This window comes from Bufo gargarizans, chromosome 2 (assembly GCF_014858855.1).
Source record: "Bufo gargarizans isolate SCDJY-AF-19 chromosome 2, ASM1485885v1, whole genome shotgun sequence".
In the NCBI taxonomy this organism is placed as follows: Eukaryota; Metazoa; Chordata; class Amphibia; order Anura; family Bufonidae; genus Bufo; species Bufo gargarizans.
Window position 1 is genome coordinate 370,663,663 of NC_058081.1, and position 27,346 is coordinate 370,691,008.

General features: G+C 42.1%; 1 long non-coding RNA gene across 1 annotated transcript; it reads right to left on the reverse strand.

The window, feature by feature from the left end:
- Window positions 1–7,644: 7,644 nt before the first annotated feature.
- Window positions 7,645–27,024, reverse strand: LOC122926413. The gene is made up of 5 exons (XR_006387665.1): window positions 26,828–27,024; window positions 24,413–24,524; window positions 23,874–23,941; window positions 23,071–23,183; window positions 7,645–7,714 (listed from the first exon to the last, which is right to left on the reverse strand). It is a non-coding gene; the product is annotated as an uncharacterized LOC122926413 (long non-coding RNA).
- Between the last annotated feature and the right edge of the window lie 322 nt (window positions 27,025–27,346).

Below are 27,346 nucleotides of genomic sequence, written 5' to 3' on the forward strand. Positions count from 1 at the left end.
CCAAAGACCTTCTCTCCTCCACCTTCTCCGGAAAAAAAGAAAAAACAAGAAAAGAAAAGAAGACACTCACTGAAAGGAATCCATGTTTTTATATGTTAAAACTAATTCTGCTTTCTGCTAAGTTTCTCTCTGTAACCATGAATCTTATCTCTTTGGCACTACTCCCGGATATTATTCCAAATATGGAAGTTCCGCTTTTGTTGTTCTTTTTTTGCCAGTAGAATAGAACGTGTTAATATGATAAGTTGAATGAATAACTTGCGTTGATATGCTAATAAAGGGGGTAAAACCCCCTCTATATAACCTGTGTGCATTAAAAATAAACTTCAGAGCGTTCATTCAGTACATCATTGTTGTGTCTGTTATTCCCTACTGAGTGAAGCGCTCTCCTGACGTCAGAAAAAGACTCAAACCAAGCCGATACTAGAAGTTTGGTGCCAGAGGTACCAGAGGGACGTTGTGATTTCCTAATAGTTTGGGGGCTCATGTCCGGGATCGAGAAGGTCATCCTCGGGTCCAGTGAGAAAGACATCTGTTATTGTCCTCTGGCCGATCCGAGGACCATGTCTCGATCTAGTAAGTAGAACCTACAACTTCTAGTATAATCACTGTATCAGGGATACAGGGAACAGACTCCGGGAGTCTGAGGGAGTGACCCGGGGACTCCGGGAGTCCGCCATGAGGATCACTCAGAGAAAATATATTGCGCACTAGATAATATTGTCTCAGGGAGACAAGGACGGAGCTTGGTTTGACTCTTTTTAAAGTTGTTTTAAAGTTCTTTTAAAGTATAAGAATATTAGAGTTCATATAAGGATACTGATGTCCTGGTAAGTGTACGGACTGAAGTTGACTATTTGCATAGAGTTTTAAGGACATTGCATTGTTGTTTTACTGTGTTGCGGAGGTCTGCAAGAGTTTGCATTTAACAAAATTACTGTATGATTATAACGTGTATACATATATAAGAGTTGATTAATCACAGAGTGAAAACCAGAAGACATTGGAAAACACAGCACAACAGCGACATAGACCATCAGAAATTCTGGGTGTGGTGTGGCTACCTGTTTCCAGGAAAGCTGTGTTTATCTGTGCTGCAAGTTTTGGGATGAAACAAAGAAAACTGTGTGGCTGGGTTGGAAGACATAAATGATTCAGTGGAATGTGAATGGGTGTGGCTTTGAGTTGTAGTTGAGTTGAAAATGTGTGAAGACTAATGGATGTTTTTAGGAGAGCGGTGTATGCAATTCATATTTTATGTATAAGGACGTGGTTATGAGCTGTTTGTGAAAAGGAGTACATGAAAATGTGAATGTGTATGGAGAACGATATTTGTTTTCATTTAATATGCGCATTGAGAATTTCATTTTATTTTTCTTGGAAGATTTTTGGGTTTTATTGGTGCCAACAATGTTGATTGAGCTGTACATTTTTTTTTATTTGAAGTCAATGAAGTTTCTTATGGGCCCTTTGTGTGTTCATGTCTGTATTGTCAGATCTGTTTGTTTCAATGTTTTAAGTTACATGTTACATGTTAAGTGTTGTGCTTAACATCAGAGCTCTGTTCTTATGGACAGCTGGGACACTACTGACGGACAGAAGGAGGACCACAGCATCCGATTAAAAGGGGTGGACTTAGATGACTGAGAGTGGGAGGAAGGAGATGGTAGATAGCGGTGCAACTTCAAGTGTGTTAAGTAAAGATTTGTACAAAGGACCATTGAGAAAATCTGAGCCCTCTATGGATGGGAATTAATGGGGTTTTGACAAAAACTTTCAAAATTGACTCACTACCACTCGAGACCATGGACAGGGAATACATCACAGACCATCCCATCAGCATTATACCAGATTGCCCAGTCAGCCTGTTAGGGAGAGATTTGTTCATTAAGGAAAATCAGGGCATAAGAGTACACTCAGATCTCATTCTAATCTCTACACCCGTGACACTGATTCTTGCAAACATACAAAACCACCCAGAACTTAACAACATTAACCCTGCATTATGGTCTTCAAATGAATATGACACGGGGCTCATAGATTGCACACCTTACAAAGCTACTGTAAAACCAGGTGTCATCTCAGTGTTCCAGAAACAGTACCCATTGTCCACAGAGAAAATTGAGGGCTTGAGGCCAATGATCGAGGAATTTCTAAACAAAGGCATCCTGGAAGAGATGATTTCACCCTTCAGCACTCCCATAAATCCTGTGGCAAAAGCAGATGGTTCAGTTCGCTTTGTGCAGGATTTAAGGGAAATCAACAACATCATTGTGCCTATAGCCCCTATTGTACCTGACATCACTCAGTTATTATCTGCCATTCCAGCAGACGCTGTTTGGTTCAGTGTGATAGATCTGAAAAATTCATTATTTTCTATCCCAGTTGACAAGAAGACCAGATTACTTTTTGCTTTTTCCTTCGAGGGGCGACAACTAACCTGGGAAAAAATGCCACAGGGATATGCTGATTCACCTGTAGTGTTCAGCATCTTCCTCCAAATGACTTTAAAACCATGGCACCCCCCAAGGTTCCGTGTTGTTACAATACGTGGATGATTTACTGTTGTGCAGTATGTCAGTGGAGGCCAACATTGAGGATGGTATATCACTGTTACAATGGTTGTTTGAATGTGGACACAAAGTGTCATTAGGGAAAATGCAATGGAGTAAACAGCAAGTCGAATACTTGGGGTTTGTCCTCACAAAGGGGGAAAGAAGGATCAGTCCAGGAGAGTCCAGTCTGTAGCGGGCCTGGTCACCCCGCACTCCAAGAAGGAAATGCTATCCTTCCTTGGAATGATAAACTACTGCAGACAATGGATCCCAGACTGTTCCTACTATGACAATATCTTGAGGCAGGCAACACTGCAGGTCAAACCTGATTTAATAAGATGGTCTTCAGAAATGTACAATGCATTTGATTATCTGAAATGTTCATTAATGTTAAGTCCAGGATTGGGCCTTCCTGACTACAAACTGCTCTTCCACATGTTTGCACGATAAAACTGTAAAACCATGGCGGGCGTACTGACACAAGAACATGGAGGTAAGTTGCGCCCATGTGCATTTTTCTCGAAGGTAATGCCCACCTCTATCCAAGGGATGCTGGCATGTCTGTGTTCTCTTGCAGCCTGTGCTATGATGGTAGAGTTGGAAACTCCTTTCACAATGTGACATTACACCATTTTGCACACCACTCATGATGTTGTATGCCTACTCAAGGGCATCCACACTCAACACAGCAGGTAGCTGAGCTCATTGCACTCACTAGAGCATGTATTATACATGCTGACAGACCAGTCACTATTTATACTGATAGTAGATACGCACATGGTGTAGTTTGGGATCACGGAATGATTTGGCACAGGAGAGGTTTCACTGCAGCAGATGGTAAACGCATCTCACACTCACAGTTGGTTGCAGATCCACTTGAAGCCATCAGATTACCTTCACAATTAGCAATTGTCCACTGCAAGGCACACACCAATGGTAAGGATCATGTCTCAATGGGCAATGCGCTGGCAGATAAGGAGGTGAAACGAGTGGCCAAATGCAACCCCACAGGTCCATGTAACCATTGGGAGATGCCATGTCTGGCACCTCCAACCCCTGAGATGTCACAAATGCTTACTGATCTTCAAAGATACGCCACTGAACAGGAACGGCAAGACTGGTGTTATCCAGTATTGCAGAAAAATCCTAAGACAGAATTAGTCTGCAAAGAGGGGAAGCCATGCATTCCCCAACACAGTGCTTCCATCTTAATAGCACATTTCCACAGAGTAGGACATAACAGCATTGAGATACTCAGAGGAAGGCCTTTCCCCACCCCCTGGGCCAGACGCCCAATGATAGTGCAGGAAGGAGACCTTGATTTAATAAGGAAAGAATATGTCACCAAATTGATACAGGTACTTAACAAAACTGAGGAAAAGTTGCTTGTAAGTCTCCCTCTCTTCCACAGGAACCCACCCACCCATACAGGGTTGGGGATGAGGTAGTGATCAAAACACTGAAGAAAGGAAAATCCCAAGGTGACTTCGCATATGGCCCACCCACTACCGTGGTCGCAGTAACCAGAACAGCTGTGTTAACTGAACAATCTCCAACTTGGATCCACGGCACCCGAGTGAAGCTTGTGAGAGCAAGAGAGGAGGCAGGAACGGAGGCAGACAGCCTTGGCCTTGAATAAGGACAAGAGGTACTAACGGGGGCAGACAGCCCTAACCGCCAACGAGGCCCAGAGGTACTAACGGCGGCAGACAGCCCTAACCTCCAACATGATGAATTCCTCACTCTTTTCTGGGAAATGGTTGAATGTACTGACTAAGATTGCTTCAATAATCTTGTTGATTTTACCAATTGGTAGTAAGGGAGAAGTAGCCGCAACTAGTAAGGGCGGTGTCATCACCTTTTGGTATAATTCATCTAACACTCACGTAGCTACCTACACCTTTTGTCTTTGTAATATACTAAAAACATGTTATTACTATAATTACTGCTCTAAAGCCTATATACAAGGACAAGCCTATGTTTGCGTAACAGACTCATATTGGGGGGAAAAATTGTGGATACTGGGGATCAGTGGGATGGAATACAGGGATAGAATGGGGATATAAACCAGAAAGCGTCCTCAAGAGAAAGGATAGATATTCTAAGTCCCTTCTAACTAGAATGACACTCCTTGAGGGAGGGACATGCTATATGGACACTTCTTCATTCTCCGGTGTAGGATATTGCCCTCCAAAAAAATCACAGGAAATGAAACTTATACTAACCATAGAAAATCCTGGTAAACAGGATGAAGGAGATTATGTACTAGGATGGTACTTCCATAAAATGTGGGGATCTGTAACACAAATGTTCAGACTTAGAGATATGTATAAATCTAAAGAATATCAACCCATTACAAATGTCCCTAAAAACCCCCTGGCCCCACATATAGTTTCTCTAAAAAACCTAAGGGCCATATCTGATCCCACATATGAGGATACTTTAACCATGGAGATGGGTTTTTCTGATGCTAATTTGTGGCTGGAGTGGATGAAGTATAGTGCAGCTGTAAGAAACAGTCATGTAATGTGTCTAAGTTTCATTATCCTGATAAACTGTGTTAAAATTTAATGTATATAATGTATAATGCTATTCCAGTAATATAGATAAATGTAAATGCCTGCAGTATTCGTTTGGTCAGTAGATGGCAGCATAGGACCAATTTGCATTGAAGTTTGCCATAGAGAAAGTGTATTAATGTGGTAGTGGCTCTTTAAAACAGCAGTTAAGTGTTGAAGTGACACGCCCCTTATGATGTCAGCCTGCCTCAGTGTGAGCAGGAAGAATGAGGAAGAGGGACTGAAACTATAACGGCTGCCATCTTGGCTAGATAGAAAGCAAGTTCTGTGCTCTGTAAGACGTGTGTGGAGATACTAAAGGACGTTCCTGTGCAGCCAAGCTGTGTGAACTTCAGTCTAGAGACGGATGGAGTATAAAGAGACCGTGCATTTAGTGAAGCCAAGTTAAAAAGGACTGTGTGCAGCAGCTAACCTGTGGAGCCGACATTGGGCTGAGTGGATTGCCCCAAACAGTAAAGAGACTCACAGTGCTGTCGAGGTACCGGACAGTCACTGTAAAATTCTGGATTATATCCATCTGGTTTTCCGGCCTGCTGAGGAGGACTTCTTTGTTGCGGATCCTGCGCTGGTTATAAAGGAAAAGGACGACATCGGGCCCCACCGTGCACTTCCACAAACTGTAAGAGGTCCACTTGGACCACTGGGATAAGGGGGGTGCGCACCCGCTTGAAAGTTAGGGTCAGTTAGGGATAGTTCCTGGGACTGCTATTCCTTAGTGTCCGCACCGCGAACACGGACACAGCAAAGGTGGAGATTGTTGTAGTATTTGACTTGAATTGTTCATACTGTTTTATTGTTAACCTGCTTTTATTAATTGATAGTAAATGCAATTTTCTTAATCTTGACTTCTGCGTACGCACTCTTTTCTGGTTGCGGAATCAAACCACCTGCCTTGCTCTCGGTTCACACAGCCTCTGTGAATAAAAAAGTAACTGTTACATATGCGGTGCTGCCAAGCCACACCTAGGTACCGCACCCCTAGTGTTACCAGAAAGTGTTGAAGAATGTTTTTTGACTCTTTTTGTTAATATGTCTTATAATCACAGTGCATGTACAGAATGGAAGTCAAAATACCCTCTGTTGTTGAAAAATCCTCGCCCAGGGGCAGGTATATCCAGGTAACTACACATGTTACAAAGGGAGTACACATGGGAGGAATGTACAGAATTTCACCAAAGGTTATTGTTATAAATGCAGCAATCTGAATATATCCCTCACTCAGAACCAAGTATACTCCATAGGAGATGTGTACTGGATCTGTGGAGATGGAAAAATTAGATCCATACTGGAAGGTGCCTGGAAAGGTTAATGTGCGCTTGCCAAAGTTATAATGAACATGCACATTTTTACTGAATTAGATATTACAGACAAAGGGGTGCTAAAGATAAATAAAAGAAGCAGCCCCCTTTCAAGTTTTGATCCCCATGTGTATATAGATGCAATAGGTGTTCCAAGAGGGGTCCCAGATGAGTTCAAAGCTAGAGATCAAGTAGCCGCCGGATTTGAATCAATATTTCCCATCATTACTGTGAATAAAAATGTGGATTGGATAAATTAGATATACTACAATCAGCAAGGTTTGCAAACTATACAAGAGATGAATTACAAGGGGTAGCAGAAGAACTAGAATCGAATGGTGTTGGATATGAGTCTTGCAGAGAAGGGTGGAGTGTGCCGAGTATTGACTGATCCAACCTCCTGTTGCACATACATACCAAATAATACTGGCCACACTGCTAAGGTCACAACAGCTATAAAAAAGCTTGAAGATCTGTCAATAGAACTGAAAAAGAACTCAGGTATAAATAATCCATGGGATCAATACTTTGGGTGGTTCACAAGTTGGAAACAAGGTCTCATGCAACTAGGGATAGTCATAGTAATTGTAGTAATAGGTGTAGTAGCATGTGTTATTCCTTGTGTGAGACGAATGCTAGAAAAGGGAATCTGTAATATGTCATTATATCAGACTACTCTACCCCAGGAGGATCGAAGCCCAGATGGGTATAAGAATTACCTGATATCATATAGAGAGAAAAAGGACAAGAAAGGAAAGAACCATGTAGTGTGAGAAAAGGTTCTAAGAGGGGATTTGAAAGGAATCCATGTTTTTATATGTTAAAACTAATTCTGCTTTCTGCTAAGTTTCTCTTCTCTGTAACCATGAATCTTATCTCTTTGGCACTACTCCCGGATAACATCCCAAATATGGAAGTTCTGTTTTTTGTTGCTCATTTTTTGCCTGCAGAATAGAACGTGTTAATATGATAGGTTGAATGAAAAACTTACGATGATATGCTAATCAAGGGGGTAAAACCCCCTCTATATAACCTATGTGCATTAAAAATAAACTTCAGAGCGTTCATACAGTACATCATTGTTGTGCCTGTTATTCCCTACTGAGTGAAGCGCTCTCCTGACGTCAGAAAAAGACTCAAACCAAGCCGATACTAGAAGTTTGGTGCCAGGGGTACCAGAGGGACGTTGAGATTTCCTAACACTCACCTATTACCCCTTTGGTTCAGGAAGCAGGTGATACAGAGCTTCTGCATCCTTCCCTCGAGCCTTCTACAGTTGGACCTAATAACAAGGGTGAGATTAACGGTCAAAACAGTCAGGTTTATTAACCAAATACCACAGAGTGATGATAAATTATATTTGCTTAATGAGTTTTTAAAGTTGTTATCAAACATAAATAAGGAGGATTCACACGCCTTAACTCAGGTCTGGGTGGATAAGACATCTGTCAATCCTCAATCAGGCAATGACAGATTTATGGGCATAAATAAAGATCTTCTCTCTGTTTTTAACCCTCAAGCGTATAATTTAGAGGGTATATATCATTCCTGCCTTAAAGAGGCTTTGATTTGTCATATTTCACCTCTTGGATATCACCTGTCATTCACAGTAAAAGAAAAAATATGGAACAGGGAATTGATTTATATTCCCTACTCCCATTTTCCGGTAATAAAACTGAATTAAAGGACAATAAGGATCCGGAAACAAAAACACAAAAAACTAATCTATTTTTAATTGGTTACAGACTTTTACTATTTATGCAGCAGTGATGTGTGAACGTAAATCAGAGTTCTACTGTGGATTATTTTATCACATGGATTCAATTTTGGAAGCCTATAGAAGTTTTGGTGGAATGGCTTGGAATTCATATGATGAATCTTTCAGGCAGAAACTGTCAGTTTATCCTAATATGCAATGGGGATCCAAGGACGTTTTGCCAACAAAGTAACAAGTGGGCCTATGTTTTGCATTTAATGAAAACATATGCAGATGGCCCGCAAATTGCTAATATAGGCATGAATGTTCCTTTTGTGGCGGAGGCCACCCAGTCTTCAAGTGTTTCAAGAAGCTTGGTTCAGCTGGGGCCTCAACTTCAAAAGATGCTCAAGTAAAAAGCAACAACTCCAGTGAAACTAACAAAGTTAACCCCCTGGTTAAATTGCTATCCAAACAAAGCGATGGCTAGGTTATCATTATCTGGTTTGTCTTCCGACTTCTATGTCCCTGAATTTTCAGGGACTGGCTGTTCCTGGGTGGAGAACCTTAAATCTGTTAGATTATATCCTTCCATAGTTAAATTTTTTTTTAAAGAAATTGAATAAGGCCGCATTGCTGGCCCATTCTCTTCCTCTCCTTTTCAACATTTTCATTTGTCCCCCTTTAGGACTAGTCCCTAAAAAAGAAACTAACGCTTTCCGCTTAATTCACAATCTTTCCTTCCCCAAGGACCATTTATTAAATGATGAAATAGATAAAAGTCTCGCTTCTGTTTCTTATTTATCGTTTAATATGGCCAATGTCAAATTAGGTAATTGGGCAAGAATGCAGTCCTAGCCAAAACAGATATTAAATGCATTCAGACTTCTTCCTATTCATCCTAAAGGATTTAATTAACTTGAATTTCAATTCGAGGGCCAATATTTCTTTGGCAAGACTCTACCAATGGGTTTTACCCTCTCATGTTTTTACTTTAAAGCCTTCTCATCTCCCCCCCCGGCCAGGATCGCATGTAGAGATGTAAATAATTGAACGCCGCCTACACACGTTGCTTCTGGTCAATCATTTTATTAATATAAGGCTCAACGCGTTTCAAGGGTCTGAGGCCCTCTTCTTCAGGAGAAATAAATTAATTAATTTGGTTACAACAGAAAAAGGAAAACATTTTTTGTATATATATATAAAATAAAATAGAATAAAATATAAAATAACAAATGACATAAAAAAAATATTTTATAAGTGTATATATGTGTAAAATTGTGTATATGTATGCTTAAATGTACACACACACAACCACACAATCACACTCATGTGAGGAGTGCTTTGCCTCAAATTCTTCATTGAGTACATGGATTAAACTGCACAGATGACCGAACTATGAAGACCCAGGTTAGGGAATTGAAGGAAAGGTTCAAAAGGAGAGTCTTAAATCTAAACCTAAATTCTCCACACTGGAAAAAATAAAAAGTAATGATAGGTTTCAAGGTTCAAGTCTAATTACTCGTTATAATTCACAACACTCTCTTATTAGGCAGACCCTAGTGAAAAATTGGCCAATTCTACCAAAAGACCCCATATTGGGTAAACTGATTCCCCCAAAACCTATTCTTATATTCAGAAGGGCGAAAACCCTGAAAAACCTATTAGCCCCTTCTTGCCCAAAAATAGAGAGAAGCCCCTCCCAATATAAAAAAAAAAACCATCGAAAAAATTCAAAAAAAACTTCTGGGAAATTTCAAATGCTGCAATATGTTAACAGACGGAAAAAAAGAAGTTATCATTCCCTCCAACAATGAAGTTTTTAACATCAAACACAGGTTAGATTGCGGGTCAACTAATGTCATCTACCTCCTACGCTGTCCCTGCAATCTTTTCTATGTAGGACGCACCATCCAATCAGCACGTGAAAGGATGAACGAACATCGGTCGAACATTGCAAGGAAGATCACAACTCATAGTGTATCCAGGCATTTTGCGATGTTCCATGAGGGAGATCCATCTGGCCTAACAGTCACACTATTAGAAAAGGACATGAAATCCTATCAATCTCTATGTCGCAGGGAGATGTACTGGATTTTCTGTCTCAACACTTTAACACCATTTGGTTTAAATGAATCCCTTGAATATGTGAACTATTGAAAACAACATCCGAAATATAACAAATATCTGGCTTCATGTATTACACATGTAGCACAACTCCCCATGGTGTATATAGTTCATGCATTTGCGTTCTACATATAGATATATTGCACATATAGATATATATCCATCAATGTGTCTATACACATGATCATCAGCACCATTGCCGTCTAACCCCTCCTTCCCCCCCTCCCCAAATTGATCATATCTTCATTTAAATAGGACCCCATAATTCCCATATCCAATGTTTCTCTATGAGTATCTTTCTCACCCATTTATCTAATTAATCACTTAATTAAGATATATCCCCCTACAAAGTAGATATCTACATCACATAGTTATCTAGGAGGGGGTTGCGTTCCCAGGTGAAACGCATTGCGTGTGGATTCACCTACCATACGGACGTCGGCCTCTATTCTTCTTACTCCGTCCTGTAACCGGAAGAAGATGGCGGTGCGTTCCACAGTGGAACGCATCGCAACTATAGATGGTGCCGACGCACTAAATGTGGGGATACCTTAAGCCACAGAATTAGACTGAAGTTGGCCCGTCTCTTCCCTTTCCCTTTTCCCTCCAAAAAAAACCCTTATTTATATATTAACCTCCCAAATCCAGTTCATATATTAACACTCAACAACCAGAAGAAAATGGCGGTGCGTTCCACAGTGGAACGCATCACGATTAGAAATATCCACTCTGCCCTTTAACCACTTCAACCCCGCTAGCTGAAACCCCCTTAATGACCAGGCCACTTTTTACACTTCTGCACTACACTACTTTCTCCGTTTATCGCTCGGTCATGCAACTTGCCACCCAAATGAATTTTACCTCCTTTTCTTCTCACTAATAGAGCTTTCATTTGGTGGTATTTCATTGCTGCTGACATTTTAACTTTTTTTGTTATTAATCAAAATGTAACCATTTTTTTGCAAAAAAAATGTCATTTTTCACTTTCAGCTGTAAAATTTAGCAAAAAAAAACGACATCCATATATAAATTTTTCGCTAAATTTATTGTTCTACATGTCTTTGATAAAAAAAAATGTTTGGGCAAAAAAAAAAATGGTTTGGGTAAAAGTTATAGCGTTTACAAACTATGGTACAAAAATGTGAATTTCCGCTTTTTAAAGCAGCTCTGACTTTCTGAGCACCTGTCATGTTTCCTGAGGTTCTACAATGCCCAAACAGTAGAAAACCCCCACAAATGACCCCATTTCGGAAAGTAGACACCCTAAGGTATTCGCTGATCGGCATAGTGAGTTCATAGAACTTTTTATTTTTTGTCACAAGTTAGCGGAAAATGATTATTTATTTATTTATTTTTTTCTTACAAAGTCTCATATTCCACTAACTTGCGACAAAAAATAAAAAATTCTAGGAATTCGCCATGCCCCTCACGGAATACCTTGGGGTGTCTTCTTTCCAAAATGGGGTCACTTGTGGCGTAGTTATACTGCCCTGGCAATTTAGAGGCCCATATGTGTGAGAAGTAGTTTGCAATCAAAATCTGTAAAAAATGACCGGTGAAATCCGAAAGGTGCACTTTGGAATGTGGGTCCCTTTGCCCACCTAGGCTGCAAAAAAGTGTCACACATCTGGTATCGACGTACTCAGGAGAAGTTGGGGAATGTGTTTTGGGGTGTCATTTTACATATAACCATGCTGGGTGAGAGAAATATCTTGGCAAAAGACAACTTTTCCAAATTTTTTATACAAAGTTGGCATTTGACCAAGATATTTATCTCACCCAGCATGGGTATATGTAAAATGACACCCCAAAACACATTCCCCAACTTCTCCTGAGTACGGCGATACCAGATGTGTGACACTTTTTTGCAGCCAAGGTGGGAAAAGGGGCACATATTCCAAAGTGCACCTTTCGGATTTCGCAGGCCATTTTTTACACATTTTGATTGCAAAGTACTTCTCACACATTTGGGCCCCTAAATTGCCAGGGCAGTATAACTACGCCACAAGTGACCCCATTTTGGAAAGAAGACACCCCAAGGTATTCCATAAGGGGCACGGCGAGTTCCTAGAATTTTTTATTTTTTGTCACAAGTTAGCGTAAAATGATGATTTTTTTTCTTTTATTCTTTTCCTTACAAAGTCTCATATTCCACTAACTTGCGACAAAAAATAAAAAATTCTAGGAACTCGCCATGCCCCTCACGGAATACCTTGGGGTGTCTTCTTTCCAAAATGGGGTCACTTGTGGCGTAGTTATACTGCCCTGGCAATTTAGGGGCCCATATGTGTGAGAAGTAGTTTGCAATCAAAATGTGTAAAAAATGACCGGTGAAATCTGAAAGGTGCACTTTGGAATGTGGGTTCCTTTGCCCACCTAGGCTGCAAAAAAGTGTCACACATCTGGTATCGCCGTACTCAGGAGAAGTTGGGGAATGTGTTTTGGGGTGTCATTTTACATATAACCCTGCTGGGTGAGAGAAATATCTTGGCAAAAGAAAACTTTTCCAATTTTTTTTATACAAAGTTGGCATTTGACCAAGATATTTATCTCACCTAGCATGGGTATATGTAAAATGACACCCCAAAACACATTCCCGAACTTCTCCTGAGTTCGGCAATACCAGATGTGTGACACTTTTTTGCAGCCAAGGTGGGCAAAAGGCACATATTCCAAAGTGCACCTTTCGGATTTCGCAGGCCATTTTTTACACATTTTGATTGCAAAATACTTCTCACACATTTGGGCCTCTAAATTGCCAGGGCAGTATAACTACGCCACAAGTGCCCCTATTTTGGAAAGAAGACACCCCAAGGTATTCCGTGGGGGGCATGGCGAGTTCCTAGAATTTTTTATTTTTTGTCACAAGTTAGCGGAAAATGATGATTTTATTTTTATTTTTTTCCTTACAAAGTCTCATATTCCACTAACTTGCGACAAAAAATAAAAAATTCTAGGAACTCGCCATGCCCCTCACGGAATACCTTGGGGTGTCATTTTACATATACCCATGCTGGGTGAGAGAAATATCTTGGCAAAAGACAACTTTTCCCATTTTTTTATACAAAGTTGGCATTTGACCAAGATATTTATCTCACCCAGCATGGGTATATGTGAAATGACACGCCAAAACACATTCCCCAGCTTCTCCTGAGTACGGCGATACCACATGTGTGACACTTTTTTGCAGCCTAGATGCGCAAAGGTGCCCAAATTCCTTTTAGGAGGGCATTTTTAGACATTTGGATCCCAGACTACTTCTCACGCTTTAGGGCCCCTAAAAAGCCAGGGCAGTATAAATACCCCACATGTGACCCCACTTTGGAAAGAAGACACACCAAGGTATTCAATGAGGGGCCTGGCGAGTTCATAGAAAATTTTTTTTGGGCATAAGTTAGCGGAAATTGATATTTTTTTTTTTCTCACAAAGTCTCACTTTCCGCTAACTTAGGACAAAAATTTAAATCTTTCATAGACTCATTTGCCCCTCAGCAAATACCTTGGGGTGTCTTCTTTCCAAAATGGGGTCAGTTGTGGGGTGTTTGTACTGCCCTGGCATTTGAGGGGCTCCGCAATCATTACATGTATGGCCAGCATTAGGAGTTTCTGCTATTCTCCTTATATTGAGCATACAGGTAATGAGATTTTTTTTTTCCGTTCAGCCTATGGGCTGAAAGAAAAAAATGAACGGCACAGATTTCTTCATTCGCATCGATCAATGTGGATGAAAAAATCTCTGCCAAAAAAAAGGAGGGGAAAGGCGTCTGCCAGGACATAGGAGCTCCGCCCAACATCCATACCCACTTAGCTCGTATGCCCTGGCAAACCAGATTTCTCCATTCACATCAATCGATGTGGATGAATAAATCATTGCAGGGATTTTTTTATTTATTTTTATATACAAAGTGTTTGCCAAAGCATAGGAACGCCACCTCCTCCTCAGCTCGTATGCCTTGGCAAACGTATCTTTTACTGCAGAGTAGAAATCTCGTCTTGCAGCGCTGCATACACCGACTTGCGTGTAATCTGACAGCAGCGCAATGCTTCTGTCAGAATGCACATCAGTGCTGCAGCTAGTCGATCGGTTGGTCCACCTGGAAGGTAAAAAAAAAAAAAAAACAGGCCGCAACGCAATAATTTTATTAACTTTGGAACAGAACATATAAACTTTAACTTTTTGAACTAAACATTAACCTTTTTGCTTACTGGTGTTTTTTTTTTTTTTTACCTTTATAGAACAAACCTCTCCTTCCCCATGGGTCAATGTGCAAAGCGCAAATCGCCCAAAGATGTGGCGAAGTGCGTTATGCACTTTGTCCCAGGTGAAAGGAGACGTTTGCAGCAGCTGTGAGTGAATGGGCCCTAATAGCCCTGTGTGCCTGTCCTGGTGAGATGTGATCCCTATGCTAGGTGTACCTGTCTGTGGTACTTCCGGAAACACTCTCCAAAGCATAGGGCAGGGTGGTCAGGACAGTCAGGACAGAAATAGCGGGTGTCACGCCTTATTCCACTCCTGCTACAGACACGACATCTTTTTCGGGGTGACGGTTGGGTTGAGGTACCAGGAACGACATTGGGGAAATGTCGCTCGTGTAGACGGCTAACTACACTGGTGGATGGGGCCACGGAACCTCCTGGGTACAGGATGTTCTCGATGATCTCTTCCTGAAATTTGAGGAAGGATCCAGTTCTCCCAGCCTTACTGTAGAGAACAAAACTATTATACAGAGCCAATTGAATTAAATATACAGACACCTTCTTATACCAGCGTCTGGTTCTGCGGGAAACTAAATACGGAGACAACATCTGGTCATTGAAGTCCACCCCTCCCATGTGAAGGTTATAGTCGTGGACTGAGAGGGGCTTTTCAATGACACGGGTTGCTCGCTCAATTTGTATTGTCGTGTCTGCGTGAATGGAGGAGAGCATGTAAACGTCACGCTTGTCTCTCCATTTCACCGCGAGCAGTTCTTCGTTACACAATGCAGCCCTCTGCCCCCTTGCAAGACGGGTGGTAACGAGCCGTTGGGGGAAGCCCGCGCGACTAGTTCCCTTGCCGAATAAGGGTGACACCAAGTCCCAGACTGTCTTCCCACTGCTCCCCAGGTAGTCAGGGCAACCGACCGGCTCCAGGGTCTGATCTTTTCCCTCATAGATCCGAAATTTGTGGGTATAGCCTGTGGCCCTTTCACAGAGCTTATACAATTTGACCCCATACCGGGCGCACTTGCTTGGGATGTATTGTTTGAAGCCAAGGCGCCCAGTAAAATGTATTAGGGACTCGTCTACGCAGATGTTTTGCTCTGGGGTATACAAATCTGCAAATTTCAGGTTGAAATGGTCTATGAGGGGCCAAATTTCGTGGAGCCGGTCAAAAGCTGGGTGGCCTCTGGGACGGGAGGCGGTGTTGTCGCTAAAGTGCAGGAAACGCAGGATGGCCTCAAAACGTGCCCTGGACATAGCAGCAGAGAACATGGGCATGTGATGAATTGGGTTTGTGGACCAATATGACCGCAATTCATGCTTTTTAGTTAGACCCATGTTGAGGAGAAGGCCCAGAAAAGTTTTAATTTCGGAAACTTGGACTGGTTTCCACCGGAAAGACTGGGCATAATTGCTTCCCAGGTTGGCGGTTATAAATTGTGTGGCATACCTGTTTGTTTCGGCCACGACTATGTCTAAGAGCTCCGCAGTCAAGAACAGCTCAAAAAATCCCAGGGCCGAACCGATCTGAGCTGTCTCAACCCGAACTCCAGACTGGACGGTGAAAGGGGGAACTACAGGTGCGGCTGAAGTTGGGGACTGCCAATCAGGGTTTGCCAGCACCTCTGGGATTCTAGGGGCTCTACGGGCCCGTCTTTGCGGTGGCTGCGACGGGGTCACTACTGCTCGTGCCACCGTACCAGCTTCAACTGCCCTTCTGGTGCTCGCCACTTCACCATGTTGTACGGCAGTGCTGGTACTAGGTCCAAGGAGGGCTGCGCTGCTGGTGTATGCCTCACCGCGTAATCCGACAGCGCCAGCCCCACTCTGCTGCTCTTGAAGCGGATCCTGCGCAACCTGTGGTCTAGCGACACGGGGCTGGGTACGCCTGGTGCTATCAGGGACCTCAGCTTCCTTGTCCGAACTTTGGGTCAGAGAGCCACTGCTTTCTACAGGTTCGTATTCTGACCCGCTAGATTCATCAGATGAGGATTCCCATTCCTCATCCGACTGGGTCAGAAGCCTGTAGGCCTCTTCAGAAGAATACCCCCTGTTTGACATTTGGGCAACTAAATTTAGGGGTATTCCCTGAGACTACCCAAGAAAAAAAGCAAGCCTGTCTTACAAAGGGGAGGCTAGCGAAGTACCGGAGGCCGCTGCGGTTGATAAAAAATATCAAAACTGATTTTTTTATCGCCGCAGCGCGTGTAAAGTGAATGTGCAGTGATCAAAAAAAATATATTTTTTGTCACTGCGGTGGGGCGGGTGTGGGCGAACGCACGTGTGGGCGACCGATCGGGCAAACACTGCGTTTTGGGTGGAGGGCGAACTAAAGTGACACTAATACTATTATAGATCTGACCGTGATCAGTTTTGATCACTTCCAGATACTATAAAAGTACAAATGCTGATTAGCGATACGCTAATCAGCGAATCAGTGACTGCGGTGCGGTGGGCTGGGCGCTAACCGATCCCTAAACTACCTAACCAAGGGGCCTAAACTATCCTAAAACCTAACAGTCAATACCAGTGAAAAAAAAAAGGGACAGTTTGCACTGATCACTTTTTTCCTTTCACTAGTGATTGACAGGGGCGATCAAAGGGTTAATTGGGGTGCAGGGGGGTGATCTGGGGCTAGTATGAGGTGTTTGGTGTACTCACTGTGAAGCCTGCTCCTCTGCTGGATCCAACCGACTAAAAGGACCAGCAGAGGAGCAGGGCAGCCATATAACAGATCATATTTACTAATATGATCTGCTATGTGGCTTCTGATATTTTTTTTAAAAAATCATCAGCTTGCCAGCCGCGATCATTGGCTGGCAAGCTGATGACGCGACCCCCCTTGACGAAATGCCGGCCCGAACTGCGCATGCGCGGGCCGGCAAAGCGCGTCATCTTGCGTCTCGCGAGATGACGCGTATATGCGTGACTCCGCGCAGCGCTGCTGCCTCCGGACCGCACATCTGCGTTAGGCGGTCCGGAGGCGGTTAAAATAATGTTTTTTTACTCAAAACAATAAAACTAGGGATTACTATGTTATTGTAGCAAAAGAGAACAAAAGATTACAAACTAGATATGAATCAGATAACCCCAGAAGAGGATTTGATTTGATCCATACAAGCAGGAAGTAGGAGGTTCCAGAGACCACAAACTAAATACACGTGCAAACTATAAATACTTCACTGGATCAACTCATCCCAATGACTCCTGACTGGTCTCATAATCTGTTAAAGCACTCCTGAAGGTATGGATCAACTTAATCTTCTTTGGACTTATTACTATAGAAATATATATAATTTCATTTTAGTTTTTTTCTATGTAGATTTTATATGTGTGTATTTTTTAGCTATATCCGTATCCTGGTTGGACAGCATATATGTGTTCATTATTTTACATACGAATATTTATATATATTATCATTTATTATTTATTATGTTTTATTTTCTATCAAGGTCCCATTGGGTTTTCTCTATTGGGTGTATGTGCTCATAAACTCTGAATAGACCTGATATATAATATATATTATACATATACATATTTTTATGATCCAATCCATGTACTCAATGAAGAATTTGAGGCAAAGCACTCCTCACATGAGTGTGATTGTGTGGTTGTGTGTGTGTACATTTAAGCATACATATACACAATTTTACACATATATACACTTATAAAATAATTTTTTTATGTCATTTGTTATTTTACATTTAATTCTATTTTATTTTATATATATATATATATATATATATACAAAAAAAAATTCCTTTTTCTGTTGTAACCAAATTAAATATTTCTCCTGAAGAAGGGGGCCTCAGACCCTCGAAACGCGTTGAGCCTTATATTAATAAAATGATTGACCAGAAGCCACATGTGTAGGCGGCGTTCAATTATTTACATCTCTACATGCGATCCTGGCCGGGGGGGGAAATAGTCCCAGGTGTCTTGAGCTTATCCTGGTGACTGCCCCCCCTGTGAAGTGAGTGGATTTTATTTTATTATTATCATTATTTTATGATCTCCAACATCACCACTATAGAGCAGAGGTGTTTTTTCTAAACTCCGAGCTCTTCAAACAGACCCTGGTGAAGGTCTTCTCTATATCTTATACACAAATAAGAATCAATCTGTATCTTCATCACGACTAATGACTGAGTGATCTGGCGCCTGGTACGTGTTTCAAACTTTTTTCCACGGGTGTGAAGGGCTTCTCTTCCTTTGTCCTCTCCACACCGCCTATATCTCTTCAAAAGTGGGCAAGGGTAATCCTTGACCCACTGAAACACTTGAGCTGCCTATCTTGTTCCATAATTGCAGACAAGCATAACTCCTATATTGTTCTCTATAGAACTCTCCTCCGCCCCCTGGCGCCTCTGATAGCCTCTACTCTAGGTACCCACTTTGCGACTCCTGGTCCACTTTTAGACCAGGGAGTTTAAATTGTACCATAATCCTCTTTTTGTATTTCTACATTTTGCTTTATTGAACAATTTCACATAGATGGACATTACATTACTTAGACGACTTCCTATTCATGGGAAGAAGAGATTCCAACAACTGTCAATTATTACTGGAAACATTTTTCCAAATAACTAATGTTTTCAATATCCCTTTAGCAGAAGAAAAAAGAGTATTTCCAGCTAACAAATTAACTTTTCTAGGTATAACTATTGATACTTCCAAAATGGAATTAAGTATTCCTGAAGAAAAAATAGACATCAAAATTTCTATCAATTTGTTATTGGCTAGAAGAAAATGCACTTTAAAAGAACTACAATCACTATTGGGTTCTTTAAGCTTAATTTCTCAGGTCATACCCATGGGTAGAGTTTTCTCTAAAAGATTATATAATTCTACAAAAGGCATTCCCTCACCTTTCTCACATATTAAATTAACAAAAGAGCTAAGAGAAGATTTACATATATGGCTATTATTTCTATCTACCGTATTTTTCGCCCCATAAGACGCACTCCCCCTCCCCCAAAAGTGGGGGAAAAGTGCCCCTACGTCTTATGGGACGAATGCTGGCAATTTACATCGCAGTCTGCAATGCTGCAGCATTGCAGACTGCGATGTATTAGTGAGGAGGGACTGTAGTAGGCGGGGAGAGCGATGGGGCAGTGCAGGCACTGTACTCTGGCCCCGCCGCTCAGTATGTACTGTATTATACGTAGTGTTAATCATCATATCTAAACTGAATAATGATGTGCTCCCCACGTGTACCGTACTTACCGGTACACATGTCATGCTCCTGTAGTAAGCACTAGCAGCTAGCAGGCAGGCCGGGCGGCCATAACTCACGGAGGTCACGTGTTTATTAATAAAGTAGGCGGAGCAAGCACGTGACCTCAGTGAGTTACGGCCGTCCGGCCTGCCTGCTAGCTGCTAGTGCTTACTACAGGAGCGTGACATGTGTACTGGTAAGTACAGTACACATGGGGAGCAGGGGAGTGCATCATTATTCAGTTTAGATATGATGATTAACACTACGTATAATAAAGTACATACTGAGTGGCGGGCACAGAGTACAGTGCCTGCACTGCCCCGCCGCTCTCCCCGCCTACTACAGCCCCTCCCTAGGAATCTGTGGATGGGATAATGATGGGGGGGTCTGTGGATGGCATTATGATGGGGGGATCTGTGGATGGGACTGTTATGGGGGGATCTGTGGATGACACATATAGCAGTGTCATCCACAGATCCACCACCCCATAACAGTGCCATCCACAGATCCCCCCACCATCATAATGCCATCCACAGATCCCCCCACCATCATAATACCATCCACAGATCCCCCTCACCATCATAATGCCATCCACAGACCCCCCCATCATAATGCCATCCACAGATCCCCCACATAGCAGTGCCATCCACAAATCCCCCACCCCATAACAGTGCATCATCCACAGATCCCCCATAATAGTGTAATGCACAGACCTCCATTAGTTCAAACCCACCAAAAGCACACCTTTTGGTAAAAAATATATTTTTTTCTTATTTTCCTCTTTCAAAAACCTAGGTGCGTCTTATGGGCCGGTGTGTCTTATAGGGCGAAAAATACGGTAATTTCAATGGCAAGACAATCTGGCAGCAGGAATTGGATTCTGATGCATTACAATTGTACACAGACGCAGCATGATCCATAGGTTATGGTGCGTTTTTTTAATCCTTTTTGGTCTGTGTAAATATGGCTTCAAAAATGGAAGGATACAGGTATAGTAAAAAATATATTCTTTATTGAACTGTTTCCTGTTTTAGTGGCACTGCATATTTGGAGGTCAAATTTTGCTAACAAAAGAATTCTGTTATTATCATATAACATGGGTGTAGTTTTCACTATTAATTGTCTTGCGTCAAAATCTATCCCGGTTACTATATTACTTTGTGAGCTAGTTTTGTTCTGTCTGATTAATAATATTTGGCTAAAAGCAAAATTTGGGGGGTTCAGCCTGCACAACCCTATGCAGGTGCACATTGCTATGGCGAAATACAGATACAAACGCAAAAACACAAATGCAATCGCACTCTGCAAACCAGCACTCTGCCCTGCCTTTATGCTGGATGTTGAATAAGGCATTGGTGTACATTTTGGCTAAAGCGTAATAAGCCACTCACCACGTCAAGGTCGCCTTCATGAGTGGTCCCTAACACTAGTTCCTACCTGTTATGTGCCACGACAGCCACACAAAGTCCAGGGAGCGCAGGTGCAGCATGCACGCCAAGCACACTCTGCTTTTAACCCCGTCTGGTGCCATTACAGCTTTCATCGGATCCAGGGATGCAAGTGCCAACATGCATGCTGAGCCCACTATATACTTCTCCTGGAGCCAAATGGTACACCAATGCCTTATTCAACATCCAGCATAAAGACAGGGCAGAGTGCTGGTTTGCAGAGTGTGACTGCATTTGTGTTTTTGCGTTTAAAAGCAAAATTTGTTCCTGGAAAGTCTAACTTAATAGCAGATGCTTTCTCGTCAGAATCTCACACTCTTCAAAGAACTAGTGCCAGAAGCGGCAACCTCCAACTCTCCCTGCCCGACTCATCTTTGGAAAATAATTTATGTTCTGCAGGACTTAAAGGGATTCTGTCACCTCCCCTAAGCCAAAAAACGATTTAAAAGCAGCCATGCAGCACAGCTTACCTGGATTAGGCTGTGCTCTTTTATCTTGCAATCCGTCCAGCAGTTACTGCAAAAAACGACTTTGATTGATATGTAAATGTGTCCTGAATGTGCCCAGAGGGGCGTTTTTTTCTTCTTAGAGAGCCCAGTACCGCCCCTCTTTCAGTGCCCAGCCCGCCTTCCTTGTACTGTCTAACCGCCGCCCCCAGCCTGCCACAGCCTCCCCTCCCTCTCCTCCCCCTCCCTCACGCCGAACGAAGTCTCGCACAGGCGCAGTACCCACTGAGGGCTGCGCCTGTGCGATCAGCAGGAGACTGAGGGCGGCAGCTTCATCTTCGTCACTGGGCATGCGCCGAGCCCAGTGACGTCCGATGTTCGCTCTTTCCCTCAGTCAGCCTGGTAGGAAGCGCAGAGGATTGCCGATCGGCTGCTGCACCCTGCGCTTTCTCCAGTCTGCCTGCCACAGTGAAGACGGCCAGCGATTTCTTTCCCCACCCTCCCTTCAGGAAAGAAATAAGTATTTGTTGGGGCGAATTAGGTATTATTATATTAAGTAAAGCTTTACTGAATTTATACATTTTCACTGAGCAAAAACAAATACTTATTTCTTTCCTGAAGGGAGGGTGGGGAAAGAAATCGCTGGGCGTCTTCACTGTGGCAGGCAGACTGGAGAAAGCGCAGGGTGCAGCAGCCGATCGGCAATCCTCTGCGCTTCCTACCAGGCTGACTGAGGGAAAGAGCGAACATCGGACGTCACTGGGCTCGGCGCATGCCCAGTGACGAAGATGAAGCTGCCGCCCTCAGTCTCCTGATGATCGCACAGGCGCAGCCCTCAGTGGGTACTGCGCCTGTGCGAGACTTCGTTCGGCGTGAGGGAGGGGGAGGAGAGGGAGGGGAGGCTGTGGCAGGCTGGGGGCGGCGGTTAGACAGTACAAGGAAGGCGGGCTGGGCACTGAAAGAGGGGCGGTACTGGGCTCACTAAGAAGAAAAAAACGCCCCTCTGGGCACCTTCAGGACGCATTTACATATCGATCAAAGTCGTTTTTTGCAGTAACTGCTGGACGGATTTCAAGATAAAAGAGCACAGCCTAATCCAGGTAAGCTGTGCTGCATGGCTGCTTTAAAATCGTTTTTTGGCTGAGGGGAGGTGACAGAATCCCTTTAATATGGAAATCTCTTTCCCCAAATACATGGTCTTCTTAAGCATCTGCTTGGAAAATATGGACGTCATTTTGTGACTTCAAAAATGTAGATACGTTTTCCAATTATTCTTTACCTTTAATTTCAAAAATGTACTGGTAAATAAAAACTCTTTCGATACTATAAACAAAAATTTTATTGGCATCTCATTCTTTAAAAAATTTTTAGGTCTTCAACCAGTAAAAAATAATTTCATTTTGAATCGGGCCTTAAAAGGTCTAAATAGATGTACTGTGAAGAAAGAAAAAAACTGACTAATTTACAAGAACATTTTATTACAATTATATCACATTTTACCCTCAATAAGTTCTTCGGATTTAGAAACTCTGCTTTTCCGATCTGTTTTTCTTTTGGCCTTCTTCGCTGCTCTCCGGATCAGTTTTACGATTTGGGATAATATAGTTTTAAAACTATACATACGAAAGTAAAAAACAGATCAACTACAAAATAGTCATTGGATAACTTTACATCCCCTCCATAACACCTGAATTTGCCCTATTATGGCTATGCAAAATTGGCTAAACAGTAGGCCAAAGGTGAATGGTCCTTTATTCATACACGGGACCATTCTCCTTTTACTAGATTTCAATTTAACGCAATTTTAAATAAAATTCTACATATGTTAGGCTATCAAGACTATAATATTTCTGCCCATTCATTCAGAATAGGAGCAGCCACCTTGGCTGCGCAACAAGCATTGTCTTCATCCTTAATAAAAAATCTAGGTAGATGGAAATCTGATAGATTCAAGATCTATATCAGACCAGAATTGTTATTAGAATAGTTTAATTTGTCTTACAGGTAATTGCAAGAATTGGATTGTAGGAAACCACATCGTTAATGGAGCATTAAAGAGAGCTTCTAAAAGAAAATATTTACATGACCTCTTGGTTTAAATTTTAATATATAAATTCATTGTTCTGCACAATCCGATTTAAAATTGAGAGATGTTTGGTCTTTGTGTAACTCCCTATCATTCTACTTACCTTTACCAGATCTCATTATTCTACATTTTGGTGAAAATGACTTATGACGTATTAATTTTCTGGAATTGATTTATAAATATAAATACACATTTAGAAATATTAATTAATTATTACCAAATGCAGTCATTATCTTCTCAGAAATGATTCCGAAGCTCAATTGGTCTCACAGTGATCTAAGATTCCTGGATAAAATCAGGAAAAAAGTTAATCGTCAGTTAAATGGTTTCTCATACAGACACATGGAACTTGAAGGAGTTACTGAAGGTCTTTACACTTCTGACTATTGGCGTTTGTCTTATATAGGCAATGATATTCTTAATGTGGGTTTCCAAAACATAATAGAAGAAGGTCTGCGATGTTTGGAGGGTGCCATGTGATACATGGCTTGTGAGTGGACGTGTTCTTTATTATTATATCTATTTAACAGTTTATTAGTTAGCTAAAGAATTAACATTGCAGCCTTTACCTTCACATATATACTTATATATAATTTCCATAATAAAGTTATTTAGCAATTAATTTGACTTTTTAGTAATTTCTGGAACCTTTGCTCATCATGTATGGGCCCGTAATTGTGTATACAATGAAGGGAACACATGATGGCATTTTATAGGTGTATGTGGTGCATAATTATAAAGTTAATCACTTCTTACCTGGCAACAGGATCTGATTGGAGAAGTTATCGGCAAATGACGTCTGGGAAAAGTTGCAGGTGCCCTTGGTGAATGACGATTGGTCCTGCCCTTCAACAGACATTGAAGGTACCTATAAAAGTAGGAAGCAATGGTTATTGCGCATTCACGGCAATGGACAACAAATAACTCCCGCCCCTATATTGTCACGATGTTAGATTAATTGGGTGAAGTCGCTCATTATTTGAGTGGACGTGTTCTTTATTATTATATCTATTTAACAGTTTATTATTTAGTTAAAGAATTAACATTGCAGCTTTTACCTCCACATATATACTTACAGTCAGGTCCATACATATTGGGACATTGACACAATTCTAACATTTTTGGCTGTATACATCACCACAATGGATTTGAAATGAAACGAACAAGATGTTTTTTAACTGCAGACTGTTAGCTTTAATTTGAGGGTATTTACATCCAAATCAGGTGAAAGGTGTAGGAATTACAACAGTTTGCATATGTGCCTCCCACTTGTTATGGGACCAAAAGTAATGGGACAATTGGCTTATCAGCTGTTCCATGGCCAGGTGTTATTCCCTCATTATCCCAATTACAATGAGCAGATAAAAGTTCCAGAGTTCATTTCAAGTGTGCTATTTGCATTTGGAATCTGTTGCTGTCAACTCTCAAGATGAGATCCAAAGAGCTGTCACTATCAGTGAAGCAAGCCATCATTAGGCTGACAGATAGCAAAAACATCAGGCGTGGCCAAAACAACTGTTTGGGACATTTTTTAAAAGAAGGAACGCACCAGTGAGCTTAGCAACACCAAAAGACCTGAAAGACCACGGAAAACAACTGTGGTGGATGACTAAATAATTATTTCCCTGGTGAAGAAAACACCCTTCAAAACACCTGGCCAGATCAAGAACACTGTCCAGGAGGTAGGTGCATGTGTGTCAAAGTCAACAATCAAGAGAAGACTTCACCAGAGTGAATACAGAGGTTTCACCACAAGATGTAAACCATTGTTGAGCCTCAAAAACAGGAAGGCCAGATTAGAGTTTGCCAAACAACATCTAAAAAAGCCTTCACAGTTCTGGAACAACATCCTATGGACAGATGAGACCAAGATCAACTTGTATCAGAGTGATGGGAAGAGAAGAGTATGGAGAAGGAAAGGAACTGCTCATGATCCTAAGCATACCACCTCATCAGTGAAGCATGGTGGTGGTAGTGTCATGGTGTGGGTATGTATGGCTGCCAATGGAACAGGTTCTCTTGTATTTATTGATGATTTGTCAGCAGCAGGATGAATTCTGAAGTGTTTCGGGCAATATTATCTGCTCATATTCAGCCAAATGTTTCAGAACTCATTGGACGGTGCTTCACAGTGCAGATGGATAATGACCCAAAGCATACTGCCAGGGCCGGCTCCAGGTACATGTGGGCCATTGGGCGAAAAACTCTCAGTGGGCCCCCTTACACAGTGATAACTCTCTGAGAACACATAATATAGTAGATATCACCTGCAGTCCTATGTAACAGCACAGATAACACAGTCATGGCTATATGAGTACAGAAAATGTAGTAGTGTTACCTGCAGTCCTATGTAAAACCACAGATGACACTAGAGCAAATAATGTGTTAGTGTTACCTGCAGTACTATGTAAAACCACAGATAACACTAGTGCTGATAATGTGGTAGTGTTACCTGCAGTCCTATGTAAAACCACATATTACACTAGTGCTAATAATGTGGTAGTGTTACCTGCAGTCTTATGAAAAACCACAGATAACACTAGTGCTAATAATGTGGTAGTGTTACCCGCAGTCCTATGTAAAATCACAGATAATGCTAGTGCTGATAATGTGGTAGTGTTACCTGCAGTCCTATGTAAAATCACAGATAACACTAGTGCTGATAATGTGGTAGTGTTACCTGCAGTCATATGTAAAACCAAAGATAACACTAGTGTAGATCATGTGGTACTAGTGTGATCCTGCAGTCCTATATAAAAAACAACAGACAACACTAGTGCTGATAATGTGGTAGTGTTAGGCCTCATGCACACGACCGTTGTTTTGGTCCGCATCCGAGCTGCAGTTTTTGCGGCTTGGATGCGGACCCATTCACTTCAATGGGGCCACAAAAGATGCGGACAGCACTCTGTGTGCTGTCCGAATCTGTTGCTCTGTTCCATGGTCTGCAAAAAAAATGTAACCTGTCCTATTCTTGTCCGTTTTGCGGACAAGAATAGGCAGTCATATTAATGGCTGTCCGTGCCGTTCCAAATTGCAGAACGCACACGGATGCCATCCGTGTTTTGCGGACCTCAAAACACACAACGGTCGTGTGCATGTAGCCTTACCTGCAGTCCTATGTAAAACCACAGATAACACTAGTGTAGATCATGTGGTAGTGTTACCTACGTCCTTAGTGTGCCTCCCTGTGCCTCTCCCATGGACTCCATGCTGGCGGTGCTGCCTCCTCTTCCTTCTACTTCTTCTTCTTGCCCTGCACAGAACGTCCTGTGTCAAGACATAGAAACACTGTGGGCATGGTGATGGTGACACACGGGGAGAGACACACTCACACAGGGACAGGGACAGATACACAGGGAGAAACAAGCACACACAGAAAGAGACAAATACACAGGGAGAGACACACACACAGCGAGAGATACACACACACACACAGGGACAGACACCTACACACAGGGACAGACACATACACACAGGAACAGACAGACACACATACACACGCACAGGGACAGACACACAGAGGAACAGACAGACACATACACACACACACAGCGACAGACACACACACAGACACACACACACAGGGACAGACACACAGCTAGGCATCACCACATTCAAGCCAGGCTCTTGTCTGTACAGGAACATAGCTCTTTGCTCCTCCAGCTCCTCCCCCACTGGTCACATGGG